This window comes from Alligator sinensis, unplaced genomic scaffold (genome assembly GCF_000455745.1).
Source record: "Alligator sinensis unplaced genomic scaffold, ASM45574v1 scaffold193_1, whole genome shotgun sequence".
Taxonomy (NCBI): domain Eukaryota; kingdom Metazoa; phylum Chordata; order Crocodylia; family Alligatoridae; genus Alligator; species Alligator sinensis.
The window spans coordinates 838,329-844,486 of record NW_005842199.1 but is presented as its reverse complement, the minus strand read 5'-3'; the positions used below and the strand labels follow the sequence as shown (position 1 = coordinate 844,486).

At 45.6% G+C, this 6,158-nt stretch overlaps 1 protein-coding gene across 10 annotated transcripts in view; it reads left to right on the top strand.

The window, feature by feature from the left end:
- UROS (uroporphyrinogen III synthase) overlaps nt 1–6,158 on the top strand; it is a 66,069-nt gene that overhangs the window by 887 nt on the left and 59,024 nt on the right. The gene's annotated exons all lie outside the window — the stretch shown is intronic.

Sequence of the window (6,158 nt, the reverse complement as noted above, 5' to 3'; positions counted from 1 at the left end):
GTACGGCCTGGCATGAAAGTGCCATTCGCGAAACCAGCCTGGAGATGTTAAGTGTGAATCCAGGCTGCGGGCTTCCCGAGCTCCTTTTGCGAGGGAAGACCGGCGCCGCCACTTTTCCATTGTCAAAAAAGTCAAAACGAAGAGCTGGCGTTTTCCAAGAGGTGCCCCGAGCGCCGAAAGGTCTCGACGGCACGAGGGAACGTGGGAGGTTGCTTTGGTTTGCGCTTCGAATCGAGCTTCGTTTTACGTGGGGAGCTGCCAGGGTTGGGACTGTATTTACAGTCCTCTTCGCCAGCTCAGGAACGCAAAAAATACATGCGAAACGCAGCGAAAGACGCGGGAGCCGCCCCTGCTGCTTGCTTTGAAGTCGTCGTTTATTAAAGGAGAACGGTATTTACCGCTTTCCATTCCCCGTTTATTCCCATTGGCACGAAGAAAAGTAAACCAAGCGGAGCTGGAAATCTAGTATGAGAGAGGAAATGTGTTGAACGCTATTCAACAGCAACTCCTAAAGCACAATTAAACAGTCCCTAAACTTGAAATGTTTACTAACTTGAAGAGGCCAACTGTACGTATTCTAAGACGAAAGAAAACCATGGAGTCGAGGTTGGGAACCGCTGTTTTAGCTGTATCTATGCTAGGAGTAGCTAATGCTTTACCAGAAAAAATACTCACAAAAACTGTTGTAGTAGGGGTACACCTATGACATCAAATCTATGCTTTGTAGCACCATGGTAAAACCATTATGCTTGCAGAAAACTGGTATAGACTTGGCCTCATCCCTTGGCTTCCCTGATAAGTCAGCTAAGTAAGGATATTAGTTTTGATGGTGACTTTTTGTGACAAGACATTTGAGTGTTGGGAACTATTCTCAGATCACTAACACTTAGATCACAAGACCACCAGTATAAGGTACATAATTGATAAACCATGTTTAGGTCAGCTGGAGACCTAGAGGTGAAGGGTACCGTATTTTCTAATGAGTTATTTTACAGATATAATTACTATCCAGCTGTGTAGTTGAGAGATGTATATCAACACAGATCTTTGAATAAAAGTTCTTGATATTTTTTAAGGTACCCAGGACACCTCAGAGCAGGGGTGCTCAATCCAGAGCCCACAGGCCAGATTCATGCCCCAGCATTTCATCTAGTCCGTAGGACTGCTCCCAGGTGTATGGGGAGCTTCATGGGCCAAGGCCCAGTCCCAGCACAGGGCTGGGCAGAGGTAGTACAGGGCTATGGAGCCCTATCCCCACATGCAGGACTGGGTGGAGGTGGTGCAAGGCCCTGGGGTACTGATCCCTTTGCACATAGCCTGGCAGAGGTAGTGCAGACCCCGGAGCCTGATCCCTGGACACTGGCCCAGGTGAAGGTGGCATAGGGCCCTAGAGTCTGGTTCTTGTACATGGGGCAAGTGTGAGGCCAGGTGGAAGCAACTTGGGGTCCCACAGCCTTATTCTGGCATATGGGGCTGGGTGGAAGCAGCGTGGACCCCTAGTGCTCTGATCCTGGCACATGGAGCCCAGCAGAAGTGGCACAGGATCCTGAGCCCCAATCTGAGCACATGGGGCTGGGCATGGGCAGCTTAGTCTGAATCGGGGCATTCAGGCCTGATTCTAGGTCATGGGGTCTGATCCAGCTCGCAGACTGGCCCTGTGCCACTCATTTGGTCCATTTTGCCAAAAGCTTGGGCACCCCTGCCTTAGAACAGCGATGCCCAACCTTTTTGCCTCGGAGACCAGATAGGCAGTGCCAGGTCCCTCCGTGGGCTGGATCCAGCTGATGGGCCTGATCTGACTGCGGGGGCTGGCACAGCCCAACCTTGATCTGTCTACTGGGAGGGTGGAGCAGCCCTGATCCTATTTAGCTTGGGGGGCGGGGAAGCAGGGCGGAGTGGCCCTGACCTGGACGCGCTGTGGTGAGGCAGTCCCAATCCAGATGTGCGTGGACATGGGGGAGTTGGCCCTGATTCCACTGTGTGGCAATGGCCCAGGCAAGGCTGGGGCTGGCTGCAAGGAGTTTCCATGGCTCCCCACTGCTACTCTTTCCAACTCATGGGGGGTGCCTAGGGGCCAGATGTCACGGCTCTGCAGGCAGAAGGTTGAGTGAGCCAGCCCTGGCTGAGAGAGTTGTTTCTAAGTCATTTCCCCTTCTGTTCATGACTGAATAGTCCATGCTTCCATTTGGCAACTGAATGTTTTTCAGGGGTCCATGTAGTCATGTATGATGGGCAAAACCTGAATTTTTAATATAAAAATGAAGCAAAAACATCTCCCAAGCCACTTTTTAGATCTTCTTTATGCATGATAAAGAAGAGGAAAAAGGCAAAACATTGGATTTTCTCTGCAGGTCACTTTAAGTCTTTGCAATGTTTGTATTTTGGAGCACACAAATGAGGCACTTGTTTGAATTAGCCAAGGATGGAAGATTGGCATCAGTTACTTATTGTTTTAAGGCTTTCAGACAAAGAGTTGGCAGTGGGAAAACTTCTCATTAAAGCTGTCCACACACACCATGTTTCCAGCTGTAAATTGAGAGCTACATACTAAACTGGTTCTGTTTGCCATTGATTCATGTTCATATAAACTATTTCTTAATGTTGGACAGAAGTTTGTACGTATATCTCTTGAAAAAATCTATAAGGGGCACAGTATTTGAAGTGTGTATATATATGGAAACATGCTGAATATTGCTGCAGATTTTATGTGTATTCATGCATTTTCACTCTTTCTAGAGTACTTAGTGCTCTTGTATTTTCACTGTTCTTCACTCTTTTATCCTATTCGACAGGCATCCAACTATTCAGAAAACCATTTGTTAGCTGGCCAGTCCCAGGGAATTGCTCCCTGGAGCCATCATAAAGTCTTCACTTCATCTTATACAGATTAATATCCCTGATTTATTGGAGCCCAGGAAGTATTGTAATAAGCTGCTTTTAAAAGAAATGTTTTTTAAAAGAAACCCAGTTAATAAAATTGCAGTGGTACATTCTATATATGCTTCTCACCATAAGAGTAGAAGTGTAGCAGTGACAGCTGTTTCCAAATTTCTGGTTTGGAAATATTACATTCAGCATAGACTTGTGCCCCTGCTTGTCTGCACTCATCCCCATCTGTTAGGGTGGCATTGTGCCTACATTCAGCATGATGTGTCAGTTGTGCTAGGGCACATTTGCTAAGAAAAATGGGTTTGGATAGTCTGTAGCCTTAGCTATACAATGTCTGCCTCTTGCATAAGACATCCTTGCTGTGTGCATTTGGCACCTTGGTACATTATATCACGTTACATTTGATCACACCTGTCATTTTATCTGCCAAATACCGGTCTGCATGTGAATAAACAAGACACAAGATTCCAGAGATTCACAGTGGTTAAAAAGAGCAGTATTTTTTTCAGCAGGTATACCACCAAAGGAGACTTGCTGGACAAAACAAAGCTAAACATATGTGCACAAAACTAGGGGTCTTCTGGGCCAACTACTTTTTAAGTCACACACTTGCAGCCCCTTTTGAAGACTATAAATTATCTGTCTTCTGGCAGAAATGAAAGCCAAAGGCTGATAGCAGCATGGGCAAACAAGCCTGGGTGAGTAACACAGATGTGCAAGACCAAAATGCAATTTGTCCATTTGCTATATAAAGTGGGCCTCTCGCTGGTGGAAAATTAGGCAAGTTTGTGATATTATATGACTTTTCCCTGTTATTCTTTAATTTTAATAGAAAGGCAAGGATTCTTACGGTGATATTTTTTATTGGACCAATTGTAGCTTGGATAAAGTTAGACAAGCTTTCGAATGCAAGATCAGAGGAAGCCAGGCACAGGATAGTGAAAAACACCAGAAGAGAAGGGGTGAGAGAAATTCCCAGGTCTAGAAGACTCACAGTTATCAGAGAAAAAGAAGCTGTGGGAGCTCCAGGCCTAGCAAAAGGGAAGAGAGGGTCACTCTCAACTTCCCTTTGTGGAAAGAATTTAGGAGTTGGGTAAGATATAATGTGCCATAAAACCACAGTCTTTGGTTCTTAGTGTTCAGCCAACTTATGAAAAGTTGTTCCCAGGTTAGCCTTTTAAAGGTGTTAAGTAGATTTCTCTTGAGCACAAGGATAGTGAGATCAGAGAGACAGTGGTTGTCGTGTGAGAAATGTGCTCCTAATGGGGTGTGTGCACCTGTTCTTTATTTTTTTTTCTGTGAGACTTCATTCTGGTGCGTAGTTGCTGTTTAGTTTCACCCACATATTTGCCATGAGGATAATTAGTGCATTGCATCAGGTATATTATATTTTTTATGAGTGTTTTGGATAGTAGTGGCTGTGGAGATGTGCTGACAGGTTAATTTTAATACATATTTTGTTTACAAAAATTAATCGGTGAAATTCATTTGGTGGTTGAAGTTTATATGAAGCCAGGGGTATGTGGCCCTAGTTTGGCTTGTTTGCTCTTCTTCAGTAGAATGATTGTTTTGTGATGTACAGGTTAGGAGAATTTCAGTTTTCCTAGATTTACATTTTGATGACATATTATCATTAAATGTTACACGTGTAAAACAGCATAATTTTATCTCTTTCAAAGATATATTTTGTGGGGGCCGGGCGTGAGCCGGGCCCTTTTTGTGCTCTGCGCGGGCTGTGGCCAGCAGCCCGGGCACGCGGGGTCGGAGAGAACGCACAGCACGCTAGAATTAGGCACGGACTCGTAATGGTAGATTTAAAGATTGTTTACTTACACCAAAGATGGTCGTGGTGTAGGCTGGACAGTTTTCCAGGCTCAACTCCGCTTAAGTCCTCACTAGAGGACTCTGACAATTGACCCCGGAGTGGTTGAAGCTCCGTGGGTTCGGTAGTTTCAGAGGAAAGGGATACGTCTTAGGATTGCGCTCGGTGACGGGGAGAGGCTAGAGGCCGTTTGGCCCCCGGAGTGGTTGAAGCTCCGTGGGTTTGGTAAATAGGCCCCCGGAGTTGTTAAGACTCCGTGGGTTCGGTAAGTCGGCCCTCTATTGCCCTCTTAAGGAGAAAAAGAAGCTGGGTTCGAAGGGATTAGTAGCGCTTGGAAATCTTCACGCTCTTTCTCCCAAACTCCAATTGCTTTCTCTCTCTCTCTCTCCAACTTGGGCGGAAAAACCTCCCAAGCTCTTTATACGGCTAGCAAGCCAATCGCTAGCTGCCACGTGTGCATAATTTAGGATCGGCCAATAATGTGGCGCAAATCTTAATGCAAATGGCGGGAACTCCTTTGCACTGTGCATCACTATGATGCAAAAGAAATGCACCATGCAAAGAAGGCTACAAAGTGGCGGGAAATACTGTTCTGCATGTGGGTTCTCTATTGCAGCAGAAAACTCTACCGTGCAAAGGAGCTGCAATTTGGTGGGGACATAATTTAGCAGTGCCAAAGCACACAAAAACAAAAAACCCCAACTTTGGGTTGTGACAAGTAACAGTAAAATGCAGGTGGAGAAAGGTTTTAGCTTCTTCAGGCCTATCAAATTCCATTGCAGTAGAAGTAAGCACTCTCTAGCCTTTCCTTCCCTCCTTAGCAAGTCAGCAGGGCTCTTTTCACAAGAGCTCTTAAGCTCTTATCTATCAATTTCAGAAACAGTTTCCTCAAGAACCATCCCCTTTTGGGTCTATAACACCACTTTGTCACTTTTATTGCATGCCTCTATTTACCTTACACATTTTGCCCTCATAAAACCAGCTAAACTTATGAATTTGAAATGAAATACAGCTCTTCGGAGTCATCATCAAATTCCTCCAGGTAATGAAAACCTAACTCGTAGGCCAGTTGCCATTGTCCCGCGTCCCCCAAAATCCGAAGTTGCCGCTTATTAAGTCCAGAACGCTGTAGGATAAATCCAAACATGTATCGCTCCTCTTGTGTTCTCTGGGGTAACACTGGACGTTCGGATTCGCGGCGTCTTGTGTTTTGAACCTCAATTAGGCGTTGATGTTCCCGATCACTGGACAGTTTTGGCTCCATGAGGATACACAGTCTTGGCAACTGACGAAGGAGACTACTTACAGGGTGGTCAACCATTGGGTTAAGCATAATTCGTAAAACCACTATGTTCTTTTGCCCATAAATCTCAAGACAACTGTCTATGCTGTGGATGGTTATTGGAACAGTTCCAGGGTTCCGCAGGTGACGGTGAGGCCATGGTCG